Raw genomic sequence first — 13,190 nt, forward strand, 5'->3', positions numbered from 1 at the left:
CTGCTTCACAGGAGTTACTAGACCGATCGGATCATACAGTCCAGCGATTTGACTCAGTAGAACACGACGAGTAAGTGGGTTTGGTGTTTTTACTTCTACTTCCCCTTCAGTGAGGTCAATCTCAGTTCTCATCTTCTTCTTCCTACTGGAGAAGTTGATAGAGACCATCACAAAGAGTTTGTCCTCTTGCACAAGGTAACCAACCCCCAGGGCTTTGTTATCTTCCTCCCTTAACTGGTTGGGTAAAGTCAGAGTCATGGTTTTGGACTTGGTCTCTTCTCTCCTCCCACTTTGACCACACCGGATCCAAGGCTTGAGGTAGAAACCTCCTGTTCTTAGTATCTTCTCCACTCCCTCTTGAATCTTGTTTAGACGGTGTGGGTCATTGTGGGATGTGAGGAGATCATCGACATAGGAGTCTTCCTCGATTACCCTTCTTTCCTCCTTCATCTCAGAGAACTGGGGTAACTTTGCGGTCTCTCGCATGGCAACCTGCGCAATACATCCCGCAGGTTTATCCCCCATATTCACCCTCACGACAGCGTAATCTTCAATCTCATCCTCCGGTGAGTCCCTCCATAGGAATCGATGCACATGGACTTCCTGTTCCTCCAGCCAGACCGAATTATACATCTTGGTGATGTCTCCGATGGCTGCATGTTCTCCCACCCGAAATCTAAGGAGCACCGCTCTGATGGGATTTAAGACATCTGGGCCCTTAAGCAAAATACTATTCATACTGACCCCTCCAAACTCCTGGCTACTGTTCCAGACGAGTCGTACTGGCGTAGTTACTGAATGGGGGTTTGGGGCTGTTAGGTGACTCACCCACCACACAGCACCCTTCCAGCTGTCCATAACATCCTTAGTGAGCTTAATAGCAGCTCCCCTCTCTACCATCTCGTGGACTTGCTTCGTGTAAGCTTCTTTCCACAGAGGGTCTCTCATGAGCCGCTTCTCCGTTCTCAGGAATGTTGCTTCCACAGCCTTTCGGTTGTTAGGAAGAGAGACTGGGTTTTCCATCCAGGGATACTTCGCATCCCAGTGGGGCTGGTCACTGTGCGCATCTCCCTCTCTGAAGGTTAGACCTGCCTTTATTATCTCCAGCTCTTTCTCATCAGCTAGGGACATCTCCTTTCCTCCCGGCGAGCACTTTCCACAGCGACATCCTCCACAGATAGGATCACAGGCAGCACCGATGCTGTCCCACTTTAGCCACTCAAAGACCTCTTTATTGCACACTGCTGTCGTTCGAACTTCTGCTATGTTTCCTTGCTCCAAATGGCTTCCTGGCCTTGCAACCAAGTGTTCTTCAACTTTGACGGCTACCGTCCTCATTGAATGAGCAAAGTGTGTCTTCGACCGCCATGCAGCCACCTCCACATCTTCAAAGAGGTCTGGATGCACACCACTCACGATCTTGCCCAGAGGACCATCCCACAACACTAAATCGCCAACCCTTTGCAATCTTTGTGGAGCTAATCGCCCTTCACGAGTGCTGATTAAAAGATCAATCTTTTTTGGGCGGGCCAATTCTCCTGGCTCTACTTCAGGGAAAAATTGCTTTAGCCGCTCCGATTTCACCACTCGATCCACTTTAGCGATGTCTTCCATCCCATAGCAAATCATCTCGTGGAGTTTCAGAGTTCCTCGGGAGGTCCACACTTTTATTTTTACGAGATACCTTTTTGTATCAACTCTCACCTTCATCGTACCAACACCATACACGACAAGGGAAACCGGTTCACCATTCAGTCCGAGCCTTTCTGCAGCTTGGTGTGTAATGTAATTCGTGTCAGAAGCAAGATCAACCAAAGCTCCAAGGCTGTCTCCTCTCTTTGTCGTGACGTGTACGAGCATCATAAGGACTGGATGTTCTTTCAAACCACTTTGTTGCATCAGACTCTTGCCTGGACACACTGTCGATGTCGCCTTGTTAGTACAGGCTCTGCGGACAGCTTCCAATTGGTGAGGAGTCAGTCCCAACTCACCGAACACAGCCTCTTGCTCCTCTGTTGGACCTCGAGCTCGCCTCTTTTCCTCTTCTTTATTTTCCCTTTTAACAGTGTCCTTCTTTGTTGACGCCTTAGGGCAAAGGAAATAATGGTGGTCCGCTGGAGTGTCGCCTTTCTTACACTCATCTTTACGACAGAGAAACTTTGGAGTACAGTCACTCTCGACTCCGTGAACATCCAAACACTTTGTACATGCTTTTACCTTTTTCACTTGAGCTTTCTTTTCTGACAGATTGGCTTTTCTGAAAGTTTTACAACGAAACAGTTTACCTCCGTGATCTCCATCACCACACACGGCACATGGTAACTGCTTGGATTCTCTTTTGACTTCACTTACTGTAGTCTTAGTGAAAGACTTCTTCTCTCTCCATCTGTCACCTGGTTTCTCCCGGTGGCTTGGTCTCTCAGGAGCATTAGCAGGCCATGGTTTGCTGGGCAGCAACTGCTCCAACCTCACGAGCAATGACTTTTGGTCTTCCAGGAACATCAAGAGCCTGTCAAAACGGTTTCCAGGATGGACATCATTTACAGGATTTCTCACACACATGAGCCACTCTCTTTTCATAACATCAGGGAGTTTACTCTCCAAAGACCGAATCACAAGTTGATTGCGTACAGCATCTTCGCACCCAAGGTCTGAGAGATCCAGTACTGCCCTCTCCACTGCTAGAATCAACTCTAACGTTTCTCGTGGCTGATGGTTCTTTACAGCAGGTCGTGATTGAAGCTCCAACACAATCTCTTCGGCCGTGTGTGCCTTGTCACCATAATGGTTCTCCAATTCCCTGAAGATATCATTCGCATCTCTGCACCGATATAGCCTGAGTTCACTTTTCACTGACTCACTTATACTATCCAGTAAGTGAAGTTTCTTGCATTCCCTAGACCCTGTAGGTTCTGCTTGTGCCTGGATACTTTCCCATTCAGCCTTCCAACGCCAATAACTCCTCCGGTCACCGGAGAATTTAGGTAAGCTTATTGGTGTGAGCTTTATTCTTGGTCGGGCCCACTGAGAGCTGTTTTCTGCACCAGTGTGCGAACCAGGGTTACTATATGGCATGCTACTACTTTGTCCCATGCTAAGATCAACAGGCGGAGTAGCATGATCGTTCAACAATTGTGGCGTGCTGGCAAAAGTTGAAGGTAGGGTGAAACTGACACCAAGCCCACTATCAGACCTTCTTGACTGCAGAACGGGCTGTAACATTTGTTGGGAGGCATTGTGTGCAGTAGCTGTGCCATACCTGCTTTGAGGTTGACTAATGGCTGTAGAACATCTGGCAGCACAAGTAGAGATGCTTACTCTGTCTGTAGACATGAATGAAGGAGAACTTGTTACATATACAGTTTCCTGCCCCTCAGCGGGTGGACTGACAACAGCAGGCTGACTGTTAACAGGTGGAGTAGCAATAGCAAGAGCTACTGGTTGGGTAAAGGTGATGCTATCTGCAGTTGTAAGGCTGTTGATATCTGTTATGACATGCCCACCGACCACATCATTTCCTCCCTCGTCTTCATCCTCGGCCTCCTCACCATGGCCTTTTAGTTCTGTACTGTCCCTCTTCATAACCTCATCCTCACGTCTGTATGTCCACCCATCCATCAGTTGCTCTTTATCCTCTCTTAATGATAAAAAGAGCATCCACTTGTCTCTTCCATATGGTCGATAATCTCTCCAAGTGTACACAGCATCCCTGAGTTCATGGAGTTTCCTCTCCAGTTTACCACTTTCGACCCTTTGCTGCGCCCATGGCACTTTACTTGTGCCGAGTGCCTCAGCTCGATTAAAAGCAGATTTGAACTGTTTTACAAGAGCATCTATGTCTGGCTCTGCATACTTAGTCCACAGCATTTCCATGATTTTACTCTCAGTTTCAAGGAATTTTTGCTCACTGGCATCTCTCCTCGCCAGAGCATCCTGCGACTCACTGTCATCACCCGTAGCATCTATTTGGCTTAATGCATCAACATACTCATTACTGCCATCAAGGAGTTTGTCATAATCATCTTTCAACTTCACTAACTCTTCTGACAATTCAGCTTCACGTAAACGGCCAGCACTGACATTAAGGCGGTTTATTCTTGTTGTAAAGATTCGTTGTGCATTTGAACGTTTCCGTTTTAAACTCTCCAGATCTGGTTTTTCATCTGCCATTTCTCGTATCTTTATCCTCTTCCCAGTGATCAAAATCACTAAAATCACTTTTTAGCAAAAAGAATCGTTCAAAAAGAATCGTTCAGAGGAGTCGACTCAAATGACTCGTTCAGAAAGATTCGCTTCAAAAGATTAGACTCAGCTGTTACGGCTGATAGTCGCGTTGTTATAGCTCCGCAGCTGTTATTAATCACACAGTCTTACTCACAGTCATTCAGCACTTTAACGGCCCCCGTTAGCTCTTGACTTCGGCTCTTCCGTTGCAGTGGAGTTGTTAACGGCCGCTTCCTTCTCAGTATATGGGTCTCCGATCCCGACTTCTGTCAACAACGATGGCTTCTCCCCCGCTCGGTGTCCGTGAATTTCCTAGCACGGCTCCGACGGCGGTTTACAACTGTCCAGTTTTCTTCTAAGCTACCTTCTATAGCTCAGTAAACTCCCCACTGGAAGGGTTTCAGGACAAGCACGGCGGATACAACTCGAGCCACTTTTTGAGCATTTATTGAGCACACATACACAGCTCGTCATATGTGACGTTTAGCTCGTCAGTTAATTAATCACTATAGATCGCTAGGTTGTAAACCTGCAATGAAACAAAACAAACATCAGAAAGAACTAATGAAATGACACGATCATGCGATATTATTTTTAGATCTGAAATACTAGCAATGCCAGTTTACAGACACTTACCGGCAAGCGTACCAGTCCTGATCAACGACAGAATGAAAATGAAAAATAAATGCGGCGCCTGTGCACTCACTAACTACGCATGTACAGATTCACAATCTGGTGACTAGGAATGATAAGATGCATATCTGCGACCTAGTAATATTAGAACATTTATAAAATATAACATAAATGTGCTTGCATTTAGAATAAGATGATAAATGTATACATTTTCCTCAACTACCCAAGAAAATAAAAATAACATCCATCACTTGTAATACACATAAACAAACAGTAGTGACACCTGCTGGAAAGTTCTACACTGGGGACTCAGAACTCAGAACAACTGCTAACATTAAGTTTAAGGTAAAAATAACTGCCATGAAATTATAGTATCTTACTCCTATGCAATAAATTGTTCTTTCACTACATCTCTTTACCTCTGTCTTTATCCTCTTCTCTTCTTTTTGGCACTGTATCTATCGCAGACTATGCTCATTTATAATGTGTCATGTAAATTCGGCCTGCCGTCACAATCAGAAAACTTTCACCGTGTCTAGAACTGGCGCGAGCTGCCAGGCCCGTTTCTACGAGCTGTGTGTTAACAAAAGCAGTGCTGTCTACATTGGATGCGGCGTCGGGCACGCTACACAACACATTACCAACAACTGATCGCGCGCGCGCTCTGTTTCTGACGCACTTCAAGCACTCGATGGGCGGGGGAAGATTGAAGAGCCGGACTTTTGTTTGCTTTATTTGGTAGTATTTCGAATTAATGGTTTTTAAATAGTAGCCTATTATAAAAAAAAATATATGTAAAAAAAAAAAAAAAAAAATTCACTAGTTCACTCATTCTGGCGCCCCTATGGATGAGTGGCGCCCTTAGCATTTGCCTATACCGCCTATGCCGCGGGCCGGCCCTGACTCAGACTGTTATGATAATAGAGATATATGAGCTCAAACATAAAAACAAAAATAAAAATATTAAAAACATATTTTTTAAATGTATTTAAAAAATTGTTGATGTATGATATGAGTTTAGAAACACAGTGTGGCTAATCTAATCTGTAAAGCTATGAATTTTATGAAATATTTTCTAAGGCTAATCAGATTGGTTTATGGCACTTGTCATCTCTGTAAGATCTCACATGTAAACCCTCCTGTGTGCTTTGTCTGTCTGTTTGGCTTTGAAAACTACCTGATTCATGGTTCCAAACAAGTCTTTCACACCTCCGCCAGATATGACACATTATCCGCATTATTCTTTTTCCTTTATTCCACCTTTATTAGCCGTCGTTGTGGTTTTTTCAAGCTTTACAATCCACTAAACTGCAATCTCAATTCAGCCTCAGTATGCATTTAGCCCTTATTTATCAAAAGGCTTACTAAAAAAATACAACAAAACATTTTCTTACGACCTTACCTGAATTATTGTGACAGAAATGCATTATGAAGAAATGCACCTGCTATTAGTAGCATTAGAGCTATGTTAGCATCAAGCTACATCAGACAATTTATGAAATTATTAGTACACTTTTACTCAAAACCAGAGGTTTCTGCATACTGCAGATAAATTTGCTTCTAAGCTATTGCATCATTGTTTTCCAGCAAATATTTGTGCAATGCTGATACAAATCTTAATCTATCTGGTAATTTATGCTATTGATGACTGTGTGATCTCGATTTAAATTTATTGATTATAATTTTAAATAAAATAATTTGTGGCTTGGTGGTTAGAAAGGACTGCTGTCTGTTCACTGCTCTGTGTGTGCACTTTGGACAGGTTAAATGCAGCTTCAATATTAAGGAATAAAAAATAAAAAATAAAAAAAAAACGCAGTTTGGGATTACGCATTTAGCCATGACCATTTATCATATGATCCCCAACAGTGTTGAAAATAATTATTCATACTGCAGTGCATTGTGGGAGTCTTTCATGTATTGCAACACGAAGCGTTTTTTTTTTTTTTTTTTGATTGTCACCATTTTAGAGATTCTAATGCTGGTTCTTGATATCTGTGTGTGTCTAAAAAACACAATCATTTAATTATCTCATTAACTTTAATTCTTTGAGGACTTAGGATTTGACTCAAGACTAGTTTGTGACTAGGAATGAATTACTTTTCTTTCTCCTCTGGTGAAATAAGCTGCTGATTTTATGGGTGGAACAAAAATATGGCAGGACTTTTACTCTTTGGCCCCTGGATTACCCACCTCTGCTCAAAACTCACTTTAAACCCTGCTCGAGTGTTTATAATAACTTTCTTTTGCAATCGTGGGTGGAATTTGGTCATTCACTGTTGTAAAAATATGCTATTTATAGCCTTTTTACGTCGCTGCACAAGTTAGCATTTCACATGTACATTTTCGATTTTGTTTTATAAAAACACCCCAGATCTCAAGAAAATCTTATACCAAGCTTTACTATCATAATCGTGGGTTTATTATTCAGATATTTCTTGTGTACAGAGGTATATCAGTATTGTTATGAGCAGATTTGAATCAGGAAGTGTACACGAACCATGTGACACGATGTGGCAATGTGCGGTTATGACACTCTAAAGATTGACAAGCCGAAGGTCCAATCAGAGTCTGTCTGTGTCACATCTCGAGTACACGGAAGCAAACACACAGAGACAGCGCTGGGAGAGGCTGTTTATCATCAGATCGCGTAAATATGTGTAAAATGAATAGAAATGACAATTCTGTCTGAAGAAATATGAAGTAAACATCAGTAAATATATCCATATATCTCCGCAGATATGCATCTTTGGTCTATAAATCCTTATTGACGCTGTTCAGTGAGTCTATGTGAACACAAATAAACCGCTGCAGCCGTGACTGAATATGAATGAGTGGTGAATTTCCATTCAAAATGTGGCATAATACGGATTTATTATTTTGCACTCCTGACATAAATTACTAAATAACTGTCACTTGTGAGCCGTGTCCTGGGCACCTATCAGCGTCGCCCTGGCAATGAGGGAGATTCACCTGCACGCAATCACAGCGGGCTGATCGGTCCCAGCTGAAGCGGATGAGGAGAGGACCATAAAAGCTGCGCCTGAAGGGGACACAGGGAGAGAGGATCTCCAGACGACAGAAACTAATGTTGTGTCTCTTATTCCTGCAGAAAGCTGCGGATCGACCAGCCCGCCACCCGAGCACCGGACACCAAGTCCCCTTGCACTCAGCCGGCCGGTAAACAGGATCACATGGCACCGAGGATGAGCACTGGACACTACTGGCACCACCACAGTTCAAGGCACCTGTCAATAAATACACCCTCCGGGGCTTCACTTTTGCACTAAACCATGTCGTGTGATTCTTCACCCCCATGACACTGGTGGAGAATGCAGGCAAATTGCTGAAGGATCACCGACCCACACGATTGTATTGGTTCACCAAGTTGTTGTTTTTTCCCCCTTCTGATTTCTCGTCAGGTGGTGACTCCCTCCCCAGCTATGGAAGAGCTTCTCAAGCACCTGATGGAAATAAGCATTCGACAGCAGCAGATCCTCGAGCACATGGCCACTCGACAAGGAGAAACGGAGCGTGAAGTTGCCGCTCGCCCGTTGCCGGACCCCCGCACTCAAGCCACCCAGCTCCTGCCACGACGATGTAGAGCATTACCTGGGCATGTTTGAATCCATCGCCGCTCGAGAGGACTGGCCCCGTGAAGAGTGGGCGCGGATACTGGCACCGTTGTTAACCGGGGAACCCCAGCAGGCCTACTTTTCCATGCCAGCACGCCAAAAGGAATCCTATGATGAACTACGGAAGGAAATTCTGGCGCGCGTGGGTTTGTCTCCCATCGCCGCGGCCCAATTGATCCGAGCCTGGGAGTATAATAGTCGGTTGCCAGCCCGCGCCCAAGCTACCGAACTCAACCGCCTCGCCCATCACTGGTTGCTCGGCGGGAGCCCCAGCACCGCCCAAGTGGCCGAACGTGTCGTCGTGGACCGGTATTTGTGTGCCCTGCCACGGCCCCTTCAGCAGGCGGCCGGGATGAGGAATTCACGCACCGTGGGAGAGCTCGTCGAGGCCGTTGAGCTAGCGGAGATGATGATGCGACGAGAGGCTGGGGAGCGAGCACCGCCATTTCCCCGGAGGGTGTACCAGGAGCGACGCACGCCAGAGGGCACCCAGCGCACAGTCAGCAGGTCGGCGGTTCCCGGCATACAGAATGAGCCAATGCCAACAGAGCCACCATCCTCTCCCAACCGCGCCTGGCTGGCAGGCTGTGCCGTCCATTTGGAGCCACCACGAGAGGCACCTAAGACTGAGGTTTTCATTAACGGCAGACCGTATACAGCCCTGTGGGACTCTGGAAGTGCGGTAAGCCTGGTCCAGTCCTCCCTGTTTCCCCCACGGATGGGAACCAAAGCCCGCCTCTCCATTACCTGCATCCATGGGGACACCCAGAACGTACCCACCCGGCGGGTGACTCTCTCCACGAGGACCGGCACCTGGCCACTGGAAGTGGGCGTAGTCAGGGACCTGCCCGTGCCCGTCCTGTTGTGAAGAGACTGGCCAGGCTTTGACCAACTGCTCACCCAAGTCACCCGGTCTGCCAGCCCTGCCGGGAACCGCCAGAAGAGGAAGAACGTCAGCCAAGGTCCCCGACGGCGCCCTGTCCTCCTGGCTTCGGACAGCGCTCGTGATGGTGAGCCCCCCCCAAAGTGCTAACCTTTTCTATGATGTGTTCCAGCAGGTACGGGGTGGGGGAAATTTTATGAAGGAGCAGCTCGGGGACGATCGGCTGAAGCACTGCTGGAAGCAGGTGAGAGTGGTTGAGGGAAAAGAGGTCCAACTGCCACCACACCCAACCCCACACTTTGTGGTTCAGAACGGCCTGCTGTACTGTGTCGCACAGCGAAGAGGGGAGGAGGTAAAGCTGTTGATTGTCCCACGCACAAAGACACAGACTATCATCGAGCTTGCCCATTCCCACCCTATGGCGGGCCACCTGGGGGCGCAAAACACCACTCAACGAATCCAAGACAGGTTCCATTGGCCCGGCATGGAGGCGGAGATCAAGCGTTTTTGTCAGGCCTGTCCGGACTGTCAACGGACGTCACCACAAACTCCTCCCCCAGCTCCGCTAATCCCGCTGCCCATCATTGAGGTGCCCTTTGAGCGGATAGGAATGGACCTCGTAGGGCCGCTGCCAAAGTCCGCCCGGGGACACGAACACATCTTAGTCATCGTGGATTATGCGACCCGGTACCCCGAAGCCATTCCACTGCGCAATGCCACATCCAAGGCCATCGCCCAGGAGCTCTTCCTGCTGTGCAGCCGGGTCGGCATACCCCGGGAGATACTGACCGACCAGGGCACCCCCTTCATGTCCCGGATGATTGCTGAACTCTGCCACCTCCTGAAGGTAAAGCAGCTTCGGACCACCGTGTACCACCCTCAGACCGATGGGCTGGTCGAAAGGTTTATCCAAACATTAAAGCAGATGCTCCGCCGCGTGGCTGCGGATGACCGACGATTGGGACCAAATGCTGCTGTACGTCCTCTTCGGCATCCGGGAAGTCCCCCAGGCCTCCACAGGATTCACACCCTTCGAGCTTCTGTTTGAGCGGCAGCCCCGTGGCCTGCTTGATGTCGCCAGGGAGGCCTAGGAGCAGCAGCCGACCGCCCATTGAACCACGATCGAGCACGTGAGGAAGATGAGGGAGAGGATTGTCCGCAAATTCCCCCTTGTCCGGGAGCACCTGGCGGCCGCCCAAGAAGCTCAACGCCGACGATACGACTGGGCGGCCCAACCACGGGAATTACAGCCAGGTGATTACGTCCTAGTCCTTGTCCCAACAGCAGCGTGTAAATTCCTCGCCAAATGGCAAGGCCCGTACATCATCACGGAGAAGGTGGGGCCCGTGACTTACAGAGTACGCCAGCCGGGGCGCCGGAAGGAAAGCCAACTGTACCACATCAATCTCCTGAAGCGCTGGGAGGGGACGAGGACTCAGGTTGCGGCCCTAACCGCCTCCTCACCCGTGGTTGTTGATGTCAGCCCCCACCTGTCGGCTGCCCAGAAAACAGAGCTTCAACATCTGGTCGGTCAGTTCTCTGATGTGTTCTCTCCACGTCCCGGGCGGACCCACCTACTGCAGCATGACGTACACACAGCGCAAGGGACCATTGTACGAAAGCGGCCCTACCGAATCCTGGAGGCCCGGCAACACGCAGTCGAAGGGGAGGTAGGAGAGATGCTGAAGCTACAGATCATCGAGCCCTCCCGCAGTCCCTGGTCCAGTCCCTTAGTCATGGTCCCAAAACCGGACGGCACCCTCCGGTTCTGTAACGACTTCCGCCGCCTAAACGAGGTCTCCGAGTTCGACGGATACCCGATGCCCCGTTTCGATAAGCTGCTGGAGCGGCTGGGGTGAGCCCGGTTCATATCCACGCTCGATCTCACCAAGGGCTATTGGCAGGTGCCGTTAACAGAGATCGCCAAACCGAAGACCGCCTTCTCCACCCCCACTGGCCACTGGCAGTACCTTGTTCTCCCCTTCGGGCTGCACGGGGCTCCGGCTACCTTCCAGCGGATGATGGAAATCATGCTGAGACCCCATCAAGCTTACGCCGCAGCCTACCTTGATGATGTCGTCATCCACTCGGAGACCTGGGAGAACCATCTGGAGCGGCTCCGGAGGGTGCTTCTCGAGCTGCGGCGGCCAGGGCTCACCGCCAACCCCAAAAAATGCCACCTCGCCCTACCTGAAGCACAGTACCTCGGTTTCCAGGTAGGCCGGGGCCTGATCCGTCCGCAACAGAGAAAAGTGACAGCCATTCTCTCAGCCCCGAGGCCCTCCACCAAGAAACAGGTACGGGCCTTTTTGGGGTTGGCTGGGTACTACAGATGTTTTATACCTAACTTCTCCTCCCTAGCGACAGCCCTGACAGACCTCACTAAGAAGGGACAGCCGGAGAAGGTGAAGTGAGGAACCCAGGAAGAAGAAGCGTTCAGGAGGATAAAAGCAGCGCTCACATCTGAGCCAGTGTTGCGCGCTCCCGACTTTAACTGTCCCTTCTTATTACAGATGCGGCAGTGGAGAAGGAGGCGCTGGCCATCAAGTGGGCAGTCCTGGAGCTGAAATACTATCTACTGGGACGGAAATTCACCCTCTTCACCGCTCATGCACCGTTACAGTGGATGGCCCGGGGTAAGGACACTAATGCCCGGGTGACGCGGTGGTTCCTGGTGCTCCAGAACTTCCACTTTGATGTGCGACATCGAGCTGGAACCGCCAACGCTAATGCGGATGGACTCTCCCGCCTGTGGACAGCTTTCTCAGGTCTGTCAGGTACTCTTCATCCCCCAGCCCCCACCTCCCCCCTCACCCGAGGAACCAGGACGACGCTTGGGGGGGGGTGAGCCGTGTCCTGGGCACCTATCAGCGTCGCCCTGGCAACGAGGGAGATTCACCTGCACGCAATCACAGCGGGCTGATCGGTCCCAGCTGAAGCGGATGAGGAGAGGGCCATAAAAGCTGCGCCTGAATGTGACACAGGGAGAGAGGATCTCAAGACGACAGAAACTAATGTTGTGTCTCTTATTCCTCCAGAATGCTGCGGATCGACCAGCCCGCCACCTGAGCACCGGACACCAAGTCCCCTTGCACTCAGCCAGCCGGCAAACAGGATCACGTGGCACCGAGGATGAGCACTGGCACCACCACAGTTCAAGGCACCTGTCAATAAATACACCCTCCGGGGCTTCACTTTTGCACTAAACCCTGTCGTGTGATTCTTCAGCCCGTGACACACTGCAACAATGTTTTATCAAAACATTGGTCAAATATCGAGGCTAGAGTCTTTAAACTTTCAAATGATGCACAGTTTGTCCAGATCAATAAGAGAGTGATGTTTAACGTTCTGTGAAAGTGAAACAATAATAAACTGGGGCGGTCTGCGATGTTTGCAAGTAAAGGGGTTAAAGATGGGACCCAGGGGCAGCATATACAGGGAGAAAAGTAAAGGGTCTAAAATGGAATCCCTGGGGAACACCGCAAGACAAGGGAACTGGCCGAGAAGAGACACTTCCAATGCTCACTGAAAAGGTTCTGTCCTTCAAATAAGAGGAGAACCACTGCAACGCAACCCCCTGTACTCCCACCACCTTTTCCAACCTGTGTTACAAAATTCTATGATCTATTGTATCAAATGCAGCACTTAAGTCCAATAGGACTAGTATCGCACATGAGCCACAATCTAGAAGTTGCAGCAGATCATTACTGACTTTAAACAGTGTGGTTTCTGTTCCATGCAGCGATCTAAAACCAGATTGAAAGTTATCTAATGTATTAGACAAGTTAACAAATTAATTTAGCTGGGAAAAGACA

The 13,190-nt window shown here is 48.7% G+C and overlaps 1 protein-coding gene across 1 annotated transcript in view; it reads right to left on the reverse strand.

The window, feature by feature from the left end:
• Positions 1 to 13,190, reverse strand: part of LOC113085437 (glutathione hydrolase 1 proenzyme-like) — a 104,479-nt gene that overhangs the window by 59,972 nt on the left and 31,317 nt on the right. The window lies entirely within an intron of this gene.

This window comes from Carassius auratus, unplaced genomic scaffold (assembly GCF_003368295.1).
Source record: "Carassius auratus strain Wakin unplaced genomic scaffold, ASM336829v1 scaf_tig00041527, whole genome shotgun sequence".
In the NCBI taxonomy this organism is placed as follows: Eukaryota; Metazoa; Chordata; class Actinopteri; order Cypriniformes; family Cyprinidae; genus Carassius; species Carassius auratus.